This window comes from Zeugodacus cucurbitae, chromosome 6 (genome assembly GCF_028554725.1).
Source record: "Zeugodacus cucurbitae isolate PBARC_wt_2022May chromosome 6, idZeuCucr1.2, whole genome shotgun sequence".
In the NCBI taxonomy this organism is placed as follows: domain Eukaryota; kingdom Metazoa; phylum Arthropoda; class Insecta; order Diptera; family Tephritidae; genus Zeugodacus; species Zeugodacus cucurbitae.
Genome location: NC_071671.1, coordinates 63288072 through 63312496, shown reverse-complemented (window position 1 = coordinate 63312496; position 24425 = coordinate 63288072). Strand labels below are relative to the sequence as shown.

At 34.6% G+C, this 24425-nt stretch overlaps 2 protein-coding genes across 4 annotated transcripts in view; one reads left to right on the top strand and one right to left on the bottom strand.

Moving 5' to 3' along the window:
• Positions 1–24425, top strand: part of LOC128922610 (uncharacterized) — a 367146-nt gene that overhangs the window by 160500 nt on the left and 182221 nt on the right. Inside the window, exon 4 of the transcript XR_008471798.1 lies at positions 4169–4204. The gene's annotated coding sequence lies outside the window, so the exon portion shown is untranslated. The remainder of the gene's footprint in view (positions 1–4168; positions 4205–24425) is intronic.
• Positions 1–24425, bottom strand: part of LOC105209321 (protein Wnt-5) — a 205090-nt gene that overhangs the window by 113450 nt on the left and 67215 nt on the right. The window lies entirely within an intron of this gene.

Here is a 24425-nt window from a genome sequence, read left to right as displayed (position 1 = left end):
ATTGGCGAATCAAAAATTATTATAAGTTGAGTAATAAAGTTTTAAGATTCTGGTAATTTAAAAAAATATAAAAAGTTTAATTGCTCTCAATTAATTACTTCCAATATCCATTATCCACGGTGGTCTCGCAAGCAATTTCAATAAGCATCAACATCATTTAAGCTCATTAAAATATAGCTTTTAAAGTCACAGCCAATACCCATTTAAAAAAAAAATAAAGGAAACTTTTGTGGACCAGTACATTTGTATATGTAAATATCTCCGCATTTCTACGAACCATAAAAACGTACAAGTTAATAGAAAAGTTATCGCTTTATGGACGCAGCATTTAATGAAAAATACTAGTCACTGATGATCGCTTGATTGCATTTTTACGAGCGAACTAATAAAATGTTAGGAAAGAGGATCACTACAAACTAAAAGTTATGCTGGCAGCAATAACAGCGAGTCAGAATGAAAAATCCAAAGGCCAAAAGGTAAAATACAATGAAAAGCGACAAGAAAAACCTTTTACAACAAAATGGGTTCCCGTTTGCTTTTATTTGTTTTTACATATTTGCTTTTATTAACAAAAACTGTGTACACATGTAAATACACTATAAAACCATAAAATGGAAAGTTTTCAGCTAAAGACTACTTTTATGACATTTTTTGTTGTTCTTGTTGTTTTTGTTTTTCACAAGTTCTCTGAAGTTTTATAGCTTCAATTAAAATGCAGTCAAAACAGTTGCAAGATAAACGTTGGCGCCCGGCGACAAGTTTGAGGCCACATAGATGTTTATACACATTTGTTTATAAACATATGTATGCGTGTGTACACAGTTGATTAATAGGCCATAATGATGGAAAACTGAAAGGCGCACAACAAGACATAAACAACTGTCAAACATGCTAAGTGAATTAATTTTAAAGCCTTTACGCTTTTTTATTGTTGTTATTTTATTGTGTGGCATGTTGACAAATGCAACAACAACAAGTAATATGTGTAAATATGTATGTACAAATGCGTGACATGTAAAGTGCGCCTATCAAAATGACCTAAAGCCCTCGAAAAATAAATCTTCAGCAACTGACAAAAATTAATTGTCACCAACACATGCACACACACACACACATCGCTGCTTAAGCGCCTACAAATATGCATGTGTAAACACACAATAACAGCAACAAGCGTGACTACAAATGCTTCAGTGCTAGTACAAAAAATTGTCAACATAAATGCGACAAGCAAAAACAACAACAATAAAAAGTGTTTTTTTTTCACACTGCAGCAAAAGTGCAACCACACATCTTTATGTTTCCATATCTACAAGCATGCCTCAGCACTCTGCATAACAGTAAATATGTATATATGATCGCAGACCAACACCTCAAACCCCACCAATTCATTGTATATTCACGCATCGCCACAATCGCAGTGCAACTTGCAACCTCAACAGCCACGTGCAACGAGTGTACAATTTGTTTGTTCTCGTTGTGGTTTTTTCATTTTTTTTTTTAGTTTGTGGTGGCATGCTATCATGCAAACGGCCCACTGTTGTGGCAACAGTTGCGCAGCGTAGTCGGAACGTAAAAAATGCATAAATTCGTTGCGTGCCGCAGTTGCAAGTAATAAGTGCCCACAGCGTTGTAGCGCTGTAGTAGACTGATAGTCAGCCAGTGTGAACATCCATGCAGAATTGTGTATACGCTGCAAGCTGTTGGCTTAGTAAAGTGACGAATAACGCAACAGCAAGTGTGATGCTATATTGATTTTGATAAGAGAAAAGCTTACAAAAAAACTTTGAAAGCGGGTAAAGAAGATATTTGATATTGCAAAAAACGTAGTTTAACACTAATAAGGCCCCAGTTAGCTTAAAGTAACCCGAAAACGACGTCTTAAGGTCCCAAATCTCTCATTGTTAGCCTTGTTACCATTTTCATAATCGAATTTCTAATGAAGCTACCCTGACGTAAGTCGTTATATCAAATCCACATAATCAATCACTAATACCGATATTCAAGAACATACTGGTACCCTTTAACAGAAATATTTTCCTCCATACTACATTGGAGACTTTGGCAAATTATTTGACTTATGCTATGAACTAGTCTCCCACTCACCGTTTTCGTCAGATTTGGATCCGTCAACCATTTCCTTTTTCCAAGAATCAAAAAATTGCTCGATTGAGTAAGCACTCACTCAGAGGATGAGGTCAAAAGGTTAATAAACACCTATTTTAAAGTCCTCAAAGCTTTAAACTATCGAACAGACGACCATTATAATAGATGTACTTCTCTAGTTGGAGATTCTACCGAATAATAAAGCCATATTTTCATTCAAAAACACTTTCTATCAAGAACTTTTCAGCCCATTTAATACTCCTTTGTATAAAATCATCTCCAACCACTTGCCAACTAGAATTATTAATTCTATATTTAAAGGTTAATAAAAGTGGTTCATGGTTAACTCTATATTGCAGTGTGCCGTCTAACCTTTCAATTGTTGAACAATGCAAAAACATAACTCATGCCTTCGTTAAAGTGGTGGCTTTAATTAAAGTGATCATTCAGTTTATCAAACTACATATAAACCTGACTTTGCTGCCGCTGTTACATATTATCCAATTCATATATATATTCATAAATATACAGTTGAACTTCCATAACGCGAACTGCTCTAACTCGAAGTTATCCATAATTCGAACCATTGAATTGGCAATAGAAGTCAAAATTCATACAAATTACATTCTGTAATTCGGAAGTCTCTCTAACTCGAAGTTTGTTTGTGGATTATGGTGGTTCGCGTTAGAGAAGTTCCACTATATTTTAAATTATTTATTTTATTTATTTCCCTTCGTGCAACATGTGCCTAAGCTCTCAGCGGCGTATACTTCACATACAAGCTACGGGTGCCACTTTTCTCTGTAATCGTGACTGCAGTTTTCTATGCTTGCCACTCTCATCTTCTATAGTTCTCTTTCGAATCACAACTGGCTTGATATTTCTATGCTATTCTTAATCCCATTCAAGAATATAAAACTAGAGAAAAATTCTTTGAAATTTATTATAACCCTTCTCGCAACTATGGTAGACGGCTCTAGATAACTGGAAATAATATACATATGTATGTATTTTGAGATTTGAGAGAGAGAGATCGTCTAGCGAATAATAAAATTTCATACTTGAGATATCTAAGATCAGAACTTAAGGAAGGATAAACATTATAATCCTGAATGATATATCCAAAACGATGGTTCTTTCTTGAAAACATATACAACTTCATCATTTCAGTAAACTAGGGCTTTCAATGGAAAAATAGAAGCTTCCATCTTTAAAATCGAACTTCAGAGAGCTTTAAAGTTCTAATTATTACTGTTTTCTGCTATAATATCTAGCGTACCTCACACAGTTCCAGACTGGGATAACATTGAACAAAAAAAATTGTATTTAATATTTCTGTTTCCCTGCTTGTTGTGCTACTATGTACTAGTATGTAATGGCTATTTTATGATGATTGTATGATTTTCTATTATTTCTCTTATTTATGTTCGCCTTTGTGGCAGTATGCAAAGCGCACACAAATCAATCAAAGGCAATTATGCAGTAAATTTTAATGAAGCGCGCAGACAGACGCCTCTTGGCAATGCCAGTACTTGGAAGTAATCATAACTCACAATAACACCAACACATACTCGTACACATTTGATGCATTTGTTGCTACAACGCTACTTACAGAAGCAGCCACAGCTCGCTTGGTTGCAAAAGCGCAGTTATGAGCGGTTTTCGAATTGCCTTCCACACACGAGTACTAGATGCATATAGACGCTTAGATTCTTAGGAAAGTGCACAATTTGTAGCACAACGCTTAACGCTTTGTAAATACTTGTACTTGTAGTTATCGTTAAGTGTTCTCAATTGTGTTAGAGAAAGTGCAAACTTGAGTTTGAACTTCTTAACATGAAAATTTATTACTCTTTTGTAATTAAGGCATCACACAATGGTTTTCAATGAAATTATGTGAAAAATGTGTGAATGCGCTGGCTGCAGACAATTTGTTTAATTTGTTAAATTTTTAAAATTTAAGATAAACTGAAGAAGTTTTTTTTATATAATTAGAAGAGACTATCATAACTATTATAAAGATACAAAGAGACTAAAATAATTTTTTGTTTCTTTTTTTTTGCAGATTTGACCTACTCCAGTTGAATCTTTCCAATTTTCGGTAAGTTTTTATGTCTTTATGAATAATTTCCAATATTATTGCTTAAACTGCAATCGAATTTTTATAAGAGGGATCATTAGAATGCCATGAATTGATCTTTCATGAATTTATTTCGAATAAGAATGTTTTATACTTAAAATACATATGAAAATGCAGTGAGTCATGAAGGTCGATACACCGATTATTGGGATATTTCAACTATTCGATAGAAGTCTATTTTTTATAGAATGATCAATATTTTTTGTCAAACTGACTGACTGAGCCTAAATATATCAACGATTTTTTTCAGTGACCGTTCTCTTAAAGTCCGAAGTCTGAAAAAGTCATTTTGGTGCATATGGTGAATTGATCTTTTGTAAGATCGTGTCGCGATCAACATTTCTTTGATAAATTGTTATTTTTTACCAGAATCGAGTCAAGGTTTTTTTAAATCGTTTAATAATCCTAAACTTCTGGGGTCTCTTGTCAGTTTTTAAGTTTGACAAACATACAGGGTGTGCCACTTAAAAATTAACAACTCTGCTGCGATATGCCAAGCAGTCTCTCAGAAACTTCTACAGTGATAACCCATAGCATGTTCGACGGCAATTTCTTAAAAAGAACGAACTGAATTCACGGCATGCAACAGCAATAGCAACAGTTTCGATCACCTTCACAAATCGCTGCGTTTTTCTAGCGTGTTGCAAGTCATAGCTATATTGCAACAATCTCGTGGCCATGGATATTTGCTATAAACTCTTTTCATTTATTTTTTAAACCAACTTAATCTTTAATTTTGATTTGATTCAACTCAACTCAACTCAAAGTCACGCGCAAAGATCTCAATGTGATTGATTCGCAAGCTGACATTAACTACAACAACAAAATACAATTGTCAATATGTGTGTGGCATTAGCGACAAACTTCACAGATTCTCCAAGTAAATGCTTTAAAAATCGAAATAAAATAAATTTAAATTTGATTATCGAGCGTGCAATGCTATTGTTGCATGAAACTTGTAGCACGTTGGCTGGGCGCATGTTGTCAGTTAAGCAGCTTGCTCGTATGAACTAGACTTGTTAGTATAATAGTAGGTATTTCTACTTGGTTCATTGGCTTCATAGAGTGAGTAGAAGTATTATATATGGAGCCGTTAAGTTAAGTGGCACGAATCGAAAATATTAAAAAAAAACTAATTGACGCAAAGTTCTAATGAGGAAATATTCTATATGATTCTGTTAATAAATATTTTATTTATTTACATTTTTACTTAATTAAAAATTTATTTATTTTATTTTATTTAAAATTACAATTTTAATTTATAATTTTTTTTTATTTTTTTTTTATTTTTATGTTGCATGTTGCATATATTTTTTCCAAATACTGTTTTAGTGCTGATCAGCACGCTATTTTAACTTTAGAATAGTCTTCAATTATTTCTGTACTTCAACAGCAACCACATTGCACCATGGTAAACATATAAAAGATTATCGTTTTCCATCAAACTGCATGTGGCATCTGACTGGTTGGTGCCTCCAATGGTGACTGCCAGCTTTGTACTTGAGCAGAAAGTTTTTGTTGTTGTTGAGGGCGTTTACACTGAGAAAATTTGGGTGGTTATAAGCTAGAACAAATATTAGATATTTAGTCTTTAATGTTTTAGAAAATTTTCGAACAAAAAAAATTAAATAAAAAAATAAAAACTAAAAGTATTTTCTTGTATTAAATTTTGCTGCTTAAAGATTTTTGCCTCTTACATTTCTTTATCCAACTCTATTCTATACCCACATATAACCCAACTTTTTCATGATCTCTATGTCTTCCCAATTTTCCTAACTCTGCCAGCCACTCATCTCTCTTCAAACTCACAATATTTTTTTCCGACTGTAACAACAACCCGAACAACGTTCTACTTTCAATAAACTTTGTGGGCCCAACAAACACACCTTGCCAAACAGCAAATGGCTCATTATCGACATACAATGCCGCTGTGGCATGCAACACACAGCATCACAATAACGCCCACACACAAATGATCAAGCTATAAGTGCACATAATAACCGAATGAAAGCGGGGCAAACACTTCAAACTCAAGCTTTTTTGCAACACAGCATGCGATCGGTGCGATCCATGCGCCCAGCGAGTACTCGTACACAAGCGCGAACGATCAAGCGATCAATCGCAAAAACGCGCTGGGCGGGTCACCGGCTGCGTTGGAGTCCCGCTGAAGCGTTAATGCCCTGCATTGATATTTCCATTAACTCACGACAGCTAACAAAGAGATACACAAACACACTCACCCACCTATATATAGCTGTTGGGCTACAACTCAGCGGTTTTCACGCGTCACGCGGGTTGTAGCTGCAAATGTTTGGCAACAGCGTGGCGTTGAGACGGAAGTTCATAGCGTTTGGCCCAAAAGCAATATTTCAAAATAATCTGTAAATGCTAAACAAAACAACAACAAAACTCAAATGTATTTTTGTTTGTAAAATAATATTTTTAAAGCTTTTGTAGCTAATTTCCAAAATACTGCCATGCGGCTGCTTGTTGCCCACACTAATCTTTATTTAATTACACGATTAATTCGATTAGCTTATCGCCGGCTATCGATCGATTTTCGTCTTTGTCTGCGCTGCTGCCTCTTGTATTGACTTTTACCGAATTGAAGGGGACGTGGAAATTTCGTTGCAGCGAAACCAGTTTATTTAAATGCATTTAAGGTTTATCTAGCTGCCGCATCAAATTGTTTCTACTGCACCTAGTTAATTTAGTGGGCCACAGTGTCTTTATGTCTACTGTTTATTGTGTGGCAACTCTGTTGAAATTTTTAAAATATTCAAATTTGATTGGTGATTAAAAATATATTAGTAGGCGGCTGTGAATATCTGCGAACGCTTTCAAATTAGGTTGCTCTAATTGGTTTTTGGTATTTACATACTAACGAAACTGGTCTCAAACTAATTACCTTCAAACAAACAGCTTTTGGTCATACTAGATCCATAAGTACTTCGGAACACTCAAGATCAATCACATTCGCATTGAACTGTCGAATATGGATAGGCCAGTATGTTTCTAAGAAACTGTACAGATAGTTTTCAAAGTATTTTTTTGAGGTTTGAGTGTTTTTAAACTGCGATATAAATCCTAAGGCATCTTTAGAAATCATTGAATCTTCTGTGTATTTATAACCTTAGAAACCAACTACTCTGTTTCAGCAGAACTCTCCATGTTAAACACAAATACCATTAAACAAAGTTGAATTTCTATGTGATGAGGCATGAAATGGTGATCGTCTCACTACAAAAATACACAACAAAAAGAGTAAACAATCTTCAGTGTCTTCCATGGCCACAATCACACTTCCATATATATACTTAGGTATATCACACTATCCATCAAACGTATACCACTCCACACTTACACCACTTTTCAACTACCTTCACCATCCACATACCGCCTTTAGCCATGCATTGCTCTTGTTGTTCCTGTTGCCACTGCCAACAGTGATGAATTGAAGTATGGCCATGTTGCACGATCGGTTGCGTGATGAGCCAACCACTTTGTTGAAATTACTATATGCAGATCGCACTTTAAATAAATTACTCTGTAGCGAGCAAAATGTAGAGGCGAGGTATGTAGTAAAAGAAGTTCAAGTGAATATCTCATGGACCGTTTTGGCCGCACTAAATTTTTATGTTCACACGATCGTTAATTGAGTGATCGCATGCGGAAGGTGTAAGCGCCTCGCAAACGTATTTCGTATTTATTTCAGCTCGTAAAAGCGCTCAATGTATATAAGTGCCAGTAGACGTCTTCCAGATGTCCGGTGCGCAGTTAAACTAAATGCTTAACAATCTGACGGATTGATTGTTTGATTGATCGTGTGGTGCTCGGCATTTGCACTGAACTTGAATGGACATTGACTCTTGTATGCATTTTAAGTGGATATATAATAAATCTTCGCATTTGATTTAGAACATATGCTGGGTTGCATTGCATTGCATTTGAAAGGAGTTTCAAACGCGAAGAGTGAGGTTATGATTTACTGTGCGTTTAACTTAATAAATATTTACTCGAGTTGTACACTTTGGTATGTCAATCACGCTGATCTTGAAATGTTGTATTAAGATTAATTGAAATGTGTGATCAACAAATATATGTACTTCGTAAAGAGGCAATGCCACTGTAGTAAATAAGTGGAGGCTGGAGAAAGATGTGAAGAGTAAAAGCGATGATAATGAACTAAGGTATCAAGATATTTCTAATCAAGATGAGATTCAATATTTATAAAAGTCCCTCTAGAGAAGTTATGTTATGTTAAGGGCCTCGCGACAAGAGCCACGTATAATCCTGCTTGGACAGCTAATTGCGTTGGTCATTTGTGTTGTCAAGAACTACTAAATATTGTTGAGGCAGCTGATCTTGATTCCGGCCAATTGGCCTGGGTCACCAAAGATACGGCTACAGAGATGTTTCATGCTCAGCTAAAGGTGGACGGTGGAGGTGGAAGTGGCTATATGTTTCTATATCTTCCTCCATAGAGCTTTGGTCATCCTCCAAGGTAGTCAGAAGCTGAAAAACTTTCTGTCAATTGTGATATTTAGATGTGAAGATCGCTGAGTTAATGAAAGAGGAGAAAGATATGGGGGTTTTTGGAAGCTTATCTGTTTTAATTTCCCGTCTATTCCCTTAGAAAGGCTAATAGATTTAATGAGATTTAATGAGTACCAAATGGTATTGGTAATTCGTGCCTCAATAAAGGTATTATTGTCGAAAAAAAAAATTACTTAATTTCTATAATTAGATAACCAGTGTTACATTTATATACTTTTCCAATAAAAAAATTAAAAATACAAAAATGCCAATTCCAATCCAATTTGTAATGCAATTACCAAGGCGCAAAAAAAAAATTGATTCAATAATTACGACCATATTCTATGCACCTCAAGTAGCTTAATTATTTCCTGTTTTCAATATTCCGAAACTTATTATTAATTATTTTCACTAACATTTCTATGGATACTTATTATGTGTGGTTCAGTGAGTGTGCGCTGCTTCAATTCCACAGTAATTGCATTACGATAGTTATTGTAATCATCAACAGACAACAGAGAACGCAGATGGCGCTGTTGCACATGGCGAATGTGTAAATTGCAACCAAAAGCCACAAAACAACCGTTAAGCCCATTACATGCAACAGAAACATGTGGCATACAACTAACTGTATTGTACAACTATATTTATTTGTATGCTATGCTTGTGTATACACCACTTATTAACTATTTTAATCGTATTACCGGCACATTCAATGCCAATAACAATGGCTATGATAATATTATAATTGTATTGTACGGGTATTTATTGAAATTATTTGCTTTTGTTGGTGTTGTTGTGTTTTATTTTATTTGCATTTTGCAAATTTCGCACGAATGCACTGTGGAGTACTACTTATTTGTGCGCTGTGTGGCATGATAAAAGGTAAAGAAGGTTAAAGAGATATATAAGTACATACATGCCCTGTAGGAAATGATTGAATTGATATTACAAATAATACAAATACTAACAGAGTTTCGAAGAATATATATGTATCTCCAAAATTCAATTTTAATAAATGTTTGCTTGAAATAGGAGGGTAAAGATTAGAGTTATTTTATTTCAATAAACTTCATGGAAAAGTTTGATAGATTAGTTCCTTTGAGAGCAAGTATAGCAAGATCGTTCATAATTAAGCTTAAGCTGATCTCATATATTTTTTGTAAAGACGCATCTATAATTTAGCTCTGCAAAAATATTGAGAATACATATTAAAATATAGAAATTTTTGCACAGAAAAGCACTTATTATGATAATCTATATTGGGGTTTATCGTAGTAAATTATTGTAATCAAGATTAAGTAGAAAAAAACATCAAAGGACTAAAAGAACTTTACTTTACTCTTCCAAAAAAAAAAAATTCATTCCAATTTCCTACAGGGTATTTGAAAGACAGTCAAGCATCTGTGGCATAAATCTGGTATACTAAGTATGTCCGCGCGTTGTCTGGCAATATTGATGGCAGGTTGTAGGTATGATATTGATGATTACATCGTTAGCCATCGAACAGCTGTCGCAGTTAATTGAAATCAAATGATTGACTTTATAATTGGAATTTAATTGTTGACGGTAACATTTGCCGAGAGCAAGAAATGCTTGGCATCATATTTATTCTTCTACGAAAAATAGTATATCCAGACAAATCAAAATAAATGTATAAATATAAACGACTTGACATGGGGAGCGTCAGCTAATTAATTGCAAATAACAGAAGTGTAACAGAAAATGTTGATAGAGCTTACACTTTAGTAAACGAGTGAAAGAAAACCTTTAAGTTTGAAAAATTTATTTTGAAAGGTTATCAAAGTTGAGCGTGAGTTTTTGGAACAAGTCTCGAAAGACCTGTGTAAAAAGAATGCGAAATAACTCTGCCCTAAAATACTAATAAGAGGATTCGACGAAGAGCGAAGGTTCTATTATTTCAGTATTCAATATTGCTGATCTCCTTCAACTAGTATCTACATCTCACTCCAAATACGCTAATATCCAATTAGTTGTCTTGTTAGTTAAACATTTTAACGATTTAAATAATTAGCTAGAGATATACTATATTCTTAATGATGCCGTCAAAAGTTTACTCTACCCTTCTTAAATTCACATTGTCACATTTAGCCTTCGACAACTACGAATTCTAAAAAAAAAGTGAAAACTTTTTTAAATTCTTTCAGCAATTATACGATCTCTCTTCCGCTCCGCCTTCAGTTAATGGTCCATCAATGTAGCAAAGCTTCCCGTTGGTTGCCCTGACAATTTATCACGCTCACTTTGATGAACTTTACATTGAGTAAAATTTCAGTTACACGCGCTCAATGCCATCTCATTTACTGCTTTGTTTCAAGTTGCAATTTACTTTTTTATTGAAATTTCGCTTTATTCCCTATCTCAACGTTCTCTAGAGTTGCTGGTGCGAGCATTTACGTCATTAAAAAAAAACTTTAGTAGGGATAATAAATCAAGAAAGCATCAAAGGATGACACAAATATTTCGGATGAAAGAGAGTGAATATTTTAAAATAAAAGAAAATCAAAAGAGAAATGCGAAATGAAATACAATGCAGTATGTAAAAAGCAACAAAAATATTGACAGTTCTTAATAAATTGGACTTGTTGACCATTGAACTTGCTGAATTGATTGCAAGAAAAACTGTCAACACTAACTTCGATGGAAGTCAATTTGTTAGTAGTATATAGTATATATTTATATATATACATGAATATATTCGAAAATTATCAGTTCAACTGACTCATTGAGAAACTCGCCGCCAACTTACTCATCCATTCTCATGTAGACTTCATACTACTCAGCTTAAGATATACATTCCATATCTTTTTTGCTCGACTGCAAAACACTTTATGCACTGACAGTTGTAGTGACATGCAACCGCCAGCTTGTCAGCGATTCGCCTGTCATGACACACCGTTCAAATGCAGTAAACTGTGTCAAACTGAGTGAGTGTGTGTGCGCGCTTTGAGTTCAAACTTCAACTCGCATAAAGTTTAGTTCAGTTTAGCCGAGTTGAAGTTTTTGCGTTTGCCACGCATTTGCTGCAAGTGGCATGTCAAAATAGCGCGTCATACGCATCGCAGTCTGGCAATGAACTTTTTACGCTTTCTCGCATTCGCAGACAGACAGAAGACAGAGAGGCAGGCAGACAGACAGACAGGCGAGTAAACTGACAGCCAGTTGTGTCTTAGAAGAGTTTAATGAAGAGCTGCCATAGGTAGACGTAGGATTTTATGTGCAAATAATTGATTTTTAAGTGAGTACAGAGGTAGGTTAATGAGATTTAGGATGGAGAGGGAAAGTCTATATTTGTAAGGCATTTCACTTAGAAGCTGATATCAAAACGCTTTAGAGTTTCTCTTAAAGATATACTATATGTGAAAGAATTATCTTAGGCAGGAGAATAGCCTTGGAACAATAAAATTCCATATCTGTTTAACACCCTCTGCCGTCTGAGCTTGCAAGACTAGGTATGTTAACAAACTAAGATTTCGAGATTTTATGAACCATTACATTGACCAAATATACCATATCTTAATATTAACATTCTCGAGTAATCTCATCATAGATTGTTCAGCCTTTGCGATGAGGGACACTGTTAATACAAAACTTCATCTTTAACCAAAATTAAGGAACCCCTTGTCTGTAATAACCTCGATATTTAACATTTCAATTCATCCGCTTTGCGTGCAACAGCCAGCTACATATCCAACACATTTTTACAAAGCTGCTTTGTCGAGTAATGAACACCGAAATGAGTCTTCAACACACATCATTTCGGCAATGTTACAACTGACAAGCAAACTGTCCGCCTGTCAGTCAGTGCGTCAGTCATGCAAATTATAGCTTTTCAACTCATTATAACGCTACCACATCAGTTAGTCAAACCTCGCTGGCTGTTAAACCGTAGTACAGTGGCTTTTCTTATTGCATGCCAAGCTATATTGCTGCCACACTTTGGAAGCATTCTACAAGCTGCTTACACCAACGACATTTGTTCACCTTTTTTCCCACTTTCCTCTTTTTTGCTTTCTTGCACTGCTTTCCCCCAATATGCTGTGATAGTACGCCAAGCAACCAACACATTCTCAACTATCACGTGATTTATTTCCCTGGTTTATTGCATTTTTACTCAACCAATGACAAAGTGTACGAACAGTTTAGCTTAGCGGGTGAGTTAGTGAAGAGTGCGCGAGCGTACGCTTGAATGAAGAAGTGCGCCACTGGAGTTGCAGCGACTCCAGTGAAATGCAAATGTGAATGTACTTCGACAAATAAGCTGGGTGCCGAACATTTTGTGCTGATGGTTCTCGGAAGCTTTAGATCATTTGTGTTGTTGTTTATGCCACAATTTCATGTTTTTTGTTGTATGGTTTTCTTTTGTGGAAATTATGGAAAGTTACTTGGAAACAATTTAATTACGAGATATATAAAAAAATCGGAAATAAGCTTAGTCCAGATTGGAATAGAATTGAGCTCGATACGGTGAATTTTTAAAGGATTTGGATCATCTACTTTTGTGGCACATAGATTTTATTTTTAAAAGACTTCAAGTTTTATCTCTGATGCCCAGATATATTTTGTTTTTCGGGGATAGCTTTTTTTGGTTATGAGATTATTCATCAGCTTTTAAAAAGCTTAAAGCTTTTTTACTTCACCTACCCCATTTGAAAATCACAGTTTTAGGAATTTTTTTATACTTTGAATAAACATTAAAATTTGTACTAAAAAAAGTAAATAATATTTGTTGCATAGGGTAGCCACCTTTTATAAAAACTTTAACACATGTTATTATTTGTACCAAGAGATCATTTGACATTTGACTAAGAGTATGATTAGTAACACTCTACAATTTATTTAAAATATTGTTGAGCAGGGTTGCCACCTATTTCAAAAAATTGTATTATGGAATTGTAATAAAAAGTTCTATAGAAGCTAAACTACTTTATTTTAGTTAGAAAAGTAGCCAACTAAAAATGCTTGAAAAGCCTTACTGTATACACGGAGTTGCCAACTTTTTACCAACTTTCAAATATCATATTTTTCCAGTAAATACCTTAAAAAATTCATGGTTTTGTAAAATGCTTATCGAGAATTCTATTTAATTTGTTGAAATTTTGTGAATGCTACCAAATTCATTGCAGAGTTGCCAACTAATCGAAACTTTTTTTATGGAAATAGCAAATATAGCTTTATTCAACTATTGTTACTTCATTTAATGGTGGATTAACGACGCTACATTTTACAAGAGCTTAACAAAACATAACAGTATTTTTCATTCAGACATACTTCATACGGTGCTGCAGAACTTTTTTCTTCCACTTTCAAAAATTCAATTTAAATTCGCAACAATAAAATGCGAAAAAATTAAAGTAAAAATTTTCAAAAACAATAATAGCCATGTCAAAAACTATAACCCCGACAAATCGACGAAAATCAAGCGCAGAAGCAGCAAATTTGTTTAATGCTACACAACGGTAACCTTAACGCTACAAACCGTTAACTGCATGCTATGCGAAATTTGCTTTGTGTGCCAAGTGCTTTGTTGTTGCATGAAAAGTGTTGCAAACAAATTTGCACAGCACACAGACACACATACCTGCAACACACAGCTCGAGTTGTTTTCGTCGCTTTGCATGCAATTTGTTTGCTGCTGCTACACAATGTTTTTCATGTAATTTGCAACTTTTTAGATATTATTATTTTAAATATTTGTTGTTGTTGTTGTTGTAGTAGTAGTTTTTCCATTTTCCGTTTGGTCAATTGCAAGTAAACACTCAGCGACTGAGCGTGAGTGAGACTTTGTTGCAAGCAACAAACGAATACCTTTGTTTTAAATATTTGTATTTGCATTTGCATTTGTGTGTGTGTGTGTGTGTGTGTGTTTGTGTGTTTGTGTGCACATAACGGCAACTACATACAAGCAGTTGAAAATTTATTTTGACAATTTGCATGGCAGCCGACAAATAGCTATGATTAGTACGCGCCGTGCAACACGATTGACAACAACAAGATAAGCGCTATATTTGTTGCAACAACAAAAAAATTGCAGAAATCGTCGAAAAATATAGAATGAAAATGGAAAAAGTTTTATTTTTCAGCACTGTTATGCTGGCGGCTAATAAAACTGTTGCATGTAATTGCCAAGCACAAAGCGTTAACGCCGAAATTCAAATATTTGTTGCACATGCAGTCGTGCGTGCTGCTTGTTCGCCGAAAAACATTACAAATGTTTTCCATTTTTTACGCTAAGTGGATTTAATTGTTAACAAATTGCTTGTCGATTTGCTTACATTTCTCATGCAGTGTTTTTGAGTTTTGAGTTTATTAAATTTGACGTTAAACGTGGCTAAAATGGCTTTGTACACTATTAATAGTAATCAAAATGCATTAAAGAGAATTTTTAATATGCTGTTTTGGAAAAATATGTATTTAGTATTAGTGCCGCTTATGTATTAGACCCATAAACTATTCAGAATTGACAGGGTTGCTATTTTGTATTGTTAAAAAATAATATTAAATATTTATTTATAAATATTATTCTACTAAATTGGTAATCTTCAGATATATCGACTGAATTAACGAAAAAATATTTAAAATTATTTGAAAATTATAACCTTTCAAGGCCCGCGATATCGACATGAGGACCTTCGTGCATTTAGATAATTCTTTATCGAAAATAAAGTTAAAAAATAATGCTCAGTTAACTTATGGAAATACAAAGTTAAATTTTTCCTTCTAATAATATGCCTCTGTGTTAAAAATAGGAAAAATCGAGAAATCACTTCCCTTTACCCTATATTCTTTACCCAATATTATGTTTTTCAAATATTCGTTGGGAATTAAATGAATGCATAATGTTGGAAATCTGGAAGACGAAAATTAATGAAATCGACACAGAGATTACCACAACCTTCAGATATAATGATTTTCGTAATTTTAGTGGAATTTATGTCGAAATTATAACGATTTTAATGAAATTAAACGAAGCAATTGCGACGTCATTTATGGCGAGCTTTCAATAAAGCGATCTGAAATTATCTCACAATACATTGGATTTCTGACATAGTTTCTTTGCCTAAAAAATCTTGCGGATTCATTTTTAAAATTTTGTATTTCAATGAAATCCCTCGTCAATTTCTTTGTAAATGATATCTCGAAGTCCTGTTTACAATTTTATCAATAACGGATGAGTAGTTCTTGAGAAATCTTGTACACCGCTTTTAAAAACACAGTTTGCTTAAAAAGAATTCAAAGTTTTGACTGACAGCTACCTTCGAGCGCGCAACTTTTTCAGATTGTATCTCCAAAACTATTACTCGCATAGACTTGAAATTTTACGATAATATTCCAGAGGTGTTAGAGAATAAGGCAAGTTTTTTTGTAATAAAAGAACGAAAAATCGATTTTTTGAAGCTAATGTAACCTCTTACAATCCAACTTACACAATCGCGCCATCTATCGGCGGAATTGAAATTGTATAGCACCAAAAGCCACAAAATGTACCTTAGATTTCTAACGATTGAACTCGCTTGCTGAGCCATTTTGAAATCAAAAAATAATACTAAATGCCACACAATCAAAAAAATGCTTAACTAGCCAAATGACTGAATTGCTAATCCGTCAAAAAAATATTTTTCTATTCACTCAACAGTTCGCAATTATTTATTTTCCATTAGGCTTAAGGACAAAGCTGCTATTTTCAAAAAAATAAAAATAAAAAAATTCCAAATTTAAATGAAAATAATTTTGAAAACCCACAAGCTATGAAGCAAGCCAGTCGAAAATTCTAATTAATTAAATACGCGCGCAAAAATAAGAAAACAATTGAGGCAGCCATGGAGAATAAAGCATATTTTTTAAATGCTGCGCAGTGAGTCTGCATTTTGTACAAAAAGCAATTGCAACAACAATAAATACTGTAAAAAAACAACAACTGGCCTGCGATGCCAACTGACATAATATTTACGTATGCAAATTAGCCGCGCAGCAACAAAGAAGTGGAAGCACAAAAAAAAAAAAAGAATTCGCATTAAAGCTGACTTGTGCGCCACCGCCAATGACGCCACGCCTATTTATATGCCAGCAAGCAGCTGCTGTTGCTGTCTACTTTAAAGAGACAATAAAATCTGGAGTTTTATGAGTACTAAAAAATTATTAGTTCACACATGAATGCGCCGAAGCATGAGACGAAGTAGAAGACGAGGCAAAGGAAGCGAATGAAATTGCAAGCCTGCATGGCGCAGAAGGCGTGTGCGCCGCCATAAGTGTGAGAAAAAGAAGTGTCATAAAAGTGCTTACGAGCCAAGAAAGTAGAAAAAAAGAATGCAAAATAAATGAAATGAAATAAAATGTTTAAAAAATTGGAGCAAAGTTGCTGCAACACTGCAATTGTATGTATGTGCAATGCAGTGTGGCGCAAGTCAATGCTGACTTCTTGCCGCCAGCAAGCACATGAGCGTGGCATGCACTGAGATTGCTAGCTGGCTGGCATGCCATGCCATGCCATGCAACCGACCATGCAAGATCGCTAAAAGGGTTAATCGAGTTAATTAAGCATTGCGAAACATGTGTCGAGTAATGTTGCACGGTAAGTGGCGTGCCGAAAGCCGAAAGTGGCAATGGCAAAATCACCAAAAGTACATAACAAATTGATTGAATTAATGTGCGCGCAGCGGCGGTGGAGGGAGAAATTTTAAAACAAAAGCAAAGTGAATGGAGTATGATTGCGTTAAAATGTTGCAAAGCGGCAATTTCTTGCCAATGACTGCCTGCTTTTATTGATTGCATGCTGAATGCCGGCATGCAAACATACATATCTATTATATATCATATACATATGTGTGTTTAAACTCATTGTATATCGAAGTGTAGTGGCAGTTGAAGCGGTGTGAAGCAAATTTGCATACACACAAAGCTCACTCAACCGCAATATTGTGCGCGAGAGTCAACGAAGCGAAAGTATAATAAACATGATGCCGCCGATTCAACAAACCAAACTCATCAGTTTACCACCAAGCTCCCAGGCTGCAGTCTCCTCCACTCACACACACACACGGCAGCCTGTCTGTGCGTCATTCAATCAGTCAGTAGTCACCAGACAATATTATCGTCATACTTTCGGCCACAGCTTCTGCTACAGTGGCTGCCTGCTGCCACTGTCTCGATTTCTCGCAACGCGCTCAATTTCTATAGAATGAGGCACGAACTGCTGCCACATAAATATCGAAAATTTGCATTTGTTTATGTTTTCTTTGCCAACAACAATAACAACAACCATCGCAGCGACAGTAGAATCATCAATAGCTGTGGGAGCCATAGCGGCAGTAGCAACAATAACAAATTGCTGCTGCAACAATTGTGGCACGTTTGTGCGTAATGTGCATCGTACGCGTTTTTCATCTCTACTAGAATTTGTTTTTTGTGCGCCGTATTTCAATTATTCTTTTGCTTGTCTGCACTTTGCTTATCCTTTCGTCGATTTCTTTTTTTTTTCTTTTTTGTGTGTGATTTCTTCCTGCGCCACACGCACCGTTTCGAGTGTTGATTTCATTAATTTATGTAAGCTTGCTTCACATGTTTGATAGCTGAGGTGGTATTCTCTCCTCAGCTATTGTCACATGGACGTTAACTCAAGCGCACACTTTTTGTATGGATGCAAATGTGTCTGTCCGCATCCTTTTAGTTACACAAAGCGTTAGTGATACTTTGTACTACAGTCGTGTAAACTAACAATCTGACAGCAAAGTTTCAATCATCAGGGGGGGTTGAGAATCAGTTGCACCGACAGGCGCTAAATATTACAAACTTAGATGTGTACAGTTATAGCAATAAGTGTTGTAAAACGTGTTTTGCACAACCCAGTGAGTGGAAATACAAACACATATCGAAAATATTACTTCTGACATCTTTTTTGTTGCATATGAAAAACAGTTAAATTCCTCAAAAATCACACTTATATGGTGTTGTATTGCCAAAAAAGTATCGATTTTTATCGATATATGAGCTTCTCTACTTCTTTAATCTTTTATGATTCACATTTTAACTTAAATTCAAAATAATATACTATCGATTATTTTCGATTACATTTTTTCGATAATTTTTCATCGATACATGAGCTTCTCTACTTATTTAATCTTTTTTGATTCATATTTTATCTTAAATGAAAAAAAAATATATTATCGATTATTTTCGATCATAATTTTTCGATAATTTTTTTTAAATTCAAAATAATATATTACTACTTCTACTACTTCTTTAATCTTTTATGATTCATATTTTATCTTAAATTCAAAATAATATATGATCGATTATTTTCGATTAGATTTTTTTCAATATTATTTATCGATACATGAGCTTCTTTACTTATTTAATCTTTTATGATTCATATTTTATCCTAAATTCAAAATAATAGATTATCGATAATCTTCGATTAAATTTTTTCGATAATTTCATGTTATTGTCGAAAATTCAAGTATAGTACTTGATTCTTATATAATGTTGATTGAAATTCATGTTTTCATTAATTCGATAAATTTTAATAGTTTTCCGATAATTTCGCTGATAATCACTGTTTTTCTACAGAGTTTTCGCCACAATTGATAATTTGTATATTTTTTATTTTTATGTATCGAGTTGTATTATGCATCACTTTTGCAGCTTCTAATAAACTGCTCCTTACAAAACACGCATTTAAATTTCCCTTTTAACAACAATTTATACAAATTTGTGCGTTGGGACATTGCGTTCACCCATTGAAGTGTGCTAAAAGGACTTAGCAGCTGAGAGATGTTGCAAGTTCATGCGTGATGAAGTAACTCACCTAAAAACCTTTAGGATCATGCTCGTATAACAACTGCTTATTGTTTTCACAAAAAAAAAACGAAGGAAACAAGACAAAAATAAACAAAACAATAAGAAAAACATAACCAAAGCTAAGAACAACAACATTTACAAAAACAAAAAACACACGCGACAGCACAAAAAGGTTAAATCCAAGTGAAAGGATTGTAAGTACAAGGAGCAAGACATAAATTCGAAAGTGTTGTAAAAAAGTGCACAGCCAACGAAGGAGAGGGGTGCAGTACGGGGCCATTTCCATTTGAGTGCTTCGCAAGGATACGCCATAATTTTTATTCACTCATCCAACTGACGAACCAGTTTTAGTTGTGTACGTACATTTGTAGGGGCATTTCTGTAGTTACAGCCGCTCGTTATGTTGACAGCGACAGGACACATCGGCGCACATCCGGGCATATCTGTCAAATCACAATGCAGACGAATGCCTTTTTTTGCTACGAAGGGAGAGCAGCTTATACTACCTACACGCGCAAGTACCGATAATGACACAGGAGATGCTGGTGATAGCTTTGGCAAATGTGTACTAACTCCGGCCGCAGCTGCTGCCGGTTGCCGTTTTACAGCATAACTGTGAATGACTGTCGGAAGTAGTAGCGTTGTTATTTGTCATTTGGTATGCCCTGCACGAAAAGGGTTTTAGTTGCCAAAAAATTAGCAGTTACAATGCATATAGATTTGATTGTGGTGAGTTGATATTATCTATTTAGTGATGGAAGAAGATTTTTTTCGTGTAAGTTGGGATAATATTCAGTTGAATGATTTACAGAACAAGGTAGGAAATGAAAATTATTGATTTTGAGTTAAGATTTCAATAATGCTGATAAAATCAGAATTTCAAGTACCTCGAAGACTAAGATTTCTTCATAAACCCTACTATAACTATACTACTATAATAGATCTATAATAGATCTATAGACATATTGAGAGACCATATTTATATAAAAGATCTAGCGATCTTAACGATTGATTTTTAATATGAGATGACAGATCTATTGTGAGATATGTAAGTGGAGACTCTTCGACGAATTAAAGATATCAATCATATTGTAAGCCAAATCAAGAAATCCACTTTATCTGTTATTGTTATAAAGTTGGAAAACTATTTTTCGACAATGCTCGAGAAAAATTAGCGAAAACGATTGATATTTCCAAAAAAACAATCATTAAAAAGTGTTTGCATATATTTGATCGATGAAAAAGTGAGAGAAATATGTAAGACTGTGAACTGTTGAGTTAGTTGCTATAAAGAGTTTGGAACAAATAATTTTTTATCGAGAGATCGAGTCACAAATAAGTCCGATTTTCGAAGTTAGTCTCCAAAATCGATATATTTGTTTTCGAAGTCGATTAAGACAATTAGTATAAGAGTTGACCTCTTCGGATCTTCAAACAAATCGGTTCGGTTCAGGAAAGTAGTCGATTTGATTTTCTTCGAAAGTCTCAATTCACCATTCTAACACCACTACTCTTATTAGGTCATCTAATACATATTAACTATTATAAATAAATTCTGCCTTTTTCAAAAATATTTTTTTTTTATTATTTATTTTTTCCTCCATATTTTATCAACAATTCACCAACTTTATAGTTTGAAACCATTCATCAGCTAGTATATGCCATTTATATGTGCAATTTGTGCACTTCCTATAAGGTCATCAATTCGTCAACGTTGACATGTTGTAAATCACTTGCAACAGTTGTGTGCTGCTTGACGCTGCTCTACAAGTGCCTACACATTGATCGTTGAACTTACAACAAACATAGCCATGTACAAGTGCTAGCAACATTTGCAACTGACTGCGATGGCAGGAAAGCACTTTTACTTTTTTTAATGCGCTTTTTTTCACTTTTTTTCACTGTCAAGTAATGTTGTTGCAAAGTGCTTGTGTGAATATGTTGCAGTATGCTGCTGCTGGCTGATGATGATTATAATGATGATGTTGAAGTTGGAAATTTTCCCAACTACTTTGCGAAATGTGGCTGCTATTGAAGTTATGCGCAACAACAACAAGAAAAACCATGCTTTACAAGCGCAAGGCTTTCAGCCCGCTTAACCTGCTTTAGGCAGGCATCATATGTAGCACGTACATACACTAAATGCCACATACGTGCATATGTATTTTTGCAGTTTCACAGCGCACTTAAAGGACTTCCAACTACTTTTCAGGGCAAGCAAATTTTATGTAGTTTTGCCATGTGCACGTATGTTTTCACATAACGGTAAATACTCTCGCTGAGTGCGTTTTGTACTTTTGTCAATGGCAACTTTTTATGAACTCATTTTCAATTTCGTTTGCGAAAACTACATATTTTATATTAATGTTTGAGCAAGTTTTTTTTTTAGTGTAGTTGCGTTGTTTTTGTTGTATTTTTGCGTTTTGTTGCATAACCTCAAATATTTAAATTACTTTGCCTCACTAATCATGGTATGGCCGGGCAAAAGAAAGCGAAAAAATTAAATTGAAAATTTTGTTAGTTAGCTCGGAGTTCATTAAAAGCATACTTTTGCCCGGGCATTGCATTCACTTTTCACTTTTTTCTGAAAATTTTTCCAAACAACTTGTCACCGACCCCTAGCGCTGCAGCCTTGTCAGTTTGCTATTTGAAGCAGCTTTGTTGCAATAAAGCAGGTGCAGCAAAGTTTCGCAAACAATTTCAATGCTGTTGCTGCGCCGCAGCTTCCTGCCATAATGCAATGGCACATTGCTGAGTACCATCATAGTGAAGCGCATTGTCAGTATGTGTGTGTGTGTGCCTGTGAGTATTTGATTTGTTGCAAATATTTGCGCACAAACTTTTTTTGCTCGTTGATTCTTACAACAGCTCTATCAGCCAGCCAGCGCCATGTGCCACACACCCACATACATACATACACAGATGTACACATTAATATTTAACAGCGCAGCAACAATGTTGCAAACGAAAGCAAACAAATGCTGCCTACATGCAACTGATTGCAACGCCATAAACATACATTACTGTTAGTTTATATGTATGTATGTGTTAGTGTGTGTGTGTGTGAATGTTGGCAAATTTAAACAGTTACTCATTCGCTGTATTTTGCATGCGCCCTATGCACTCAATCTCACGCCCCGCACCAGCTCGCCTCCTTCCCTATTTATGCTCGCACATCATACAAATGCAGCGCACATATGTTTATATGCGCATGTGTGCGTGTGTTTTGTGTCAGTATTTGAGAGCACTTAATGAAACTGTTAGTGTAGTAGAGCGGAAATTCGTCCAGCAGTCGGTGTGTACTTTTGTAATTGTGATTGGCGCCAATACAGGCGCATTTGTTTCATGTAGGTATGTATATATATACATGTTTGTATTTGCAATGGACTGTTCTAGTTTCAGAGACAACAGAAAACAATTTTAATTAATTTACTTTCTTTATTGGAAACTTTTCACCGAGCTGAAATGCGATGCCATGTCAAATATACCATGTACTATACAACAATACATAAGTGTATGAAGACATAATGAGCCTGTCGGAAAAAGCACACCGACTAAATTTCTGTATATGTATATATATAACTTCTCTATTTTAGATCAAAACACAAACAGAGCACTTCAAAACTTAATATTAACTATGATAATTCGTTATGTCATTCTAGCAGACTTTGACTCGTTTCGCATAATCTCTAACTACACTAACTAAAAAAGAATATAAAAAAGAATAGAAAAGAGCGTAGTTAGGTCTAAAAGTTAGTTTCTTAAATAATAATTAAAATTTTACGTGAAATCTTTCACTTTTATAAGGTCTATGGAAGCATGATTTTTCTAAAAATCCAAATAATTTCTGAGTAAAACAAGTCTCAACTTATTTTCAGATTACTATCAGGAAAGACTAATAGGTCTACATACGATTAATAGTAGCGATATTAAAGCATACTTGCTGCATGGCTTAGATCTAATAGATACATAATAGATAAATTTGAGGAGACCTCTAAGACTTCCAGTCCTGAAGACTTCCAAATTTAAAATTTTTTAATTTAAATTTTACCTTACTGGGTTTCCATTTTCGTAGCACATAATAATAGAAATATATATAATTACGCAACGTAATGCAATAACTTAAATATGCAGTGGTTCCCCAACCGCAAGTATTTTTACACGAAGGTACGGGAAAGTAGTTTTCGAAATATGGCATGAAAATGTGAATGTGAAATAAATATGGTTTAATGGCGGTAAAATTTTATTTACAAATATGATGCATATTAGATTTTGAATAAAGAACGAAGAATTTAAGACCAATTTCAGAACAGAGTTCTGCATTAGTAGAGAGGTGAAGTCAGCTCATTAAGAGAGATCTGATGTGCATTATGCCAGTTTCGAAAAACATCAGCTGATAGGTGCTACCTAGTGCATCCTTATCAGGTTATTACTTTAATTGTGTCTTAATGGTATAAAGACTAATCAGTATGGTTTTTATTTGTTGTATGTGTCTCTTTGAGAAATTTTTCATTCAAAGTAAATATGAAGAACTAAGACAGTTAGTAGTTTTTGAAAATCCGTCGTTGTTATAGTCCTTTATCTATCAAGAAACACCACTTAGTGTAATAAGGAATTACGAAATAATAAGGAATTATTCCAGACAAGTCTTTCAGATTCAATCTTCAATACAAAGAGTTCAATTCGTTGACTCACCTAAATATTCTGCATAAAACTAAATAGACTAACAAGTTTTAAGTGTATAAAAGATAGATAGAGGTGAACTAGGACAAGACGAAATATCTCCTATCATCAAACAAACAGTCAGCACATTCGCGTCTTGGCTCCC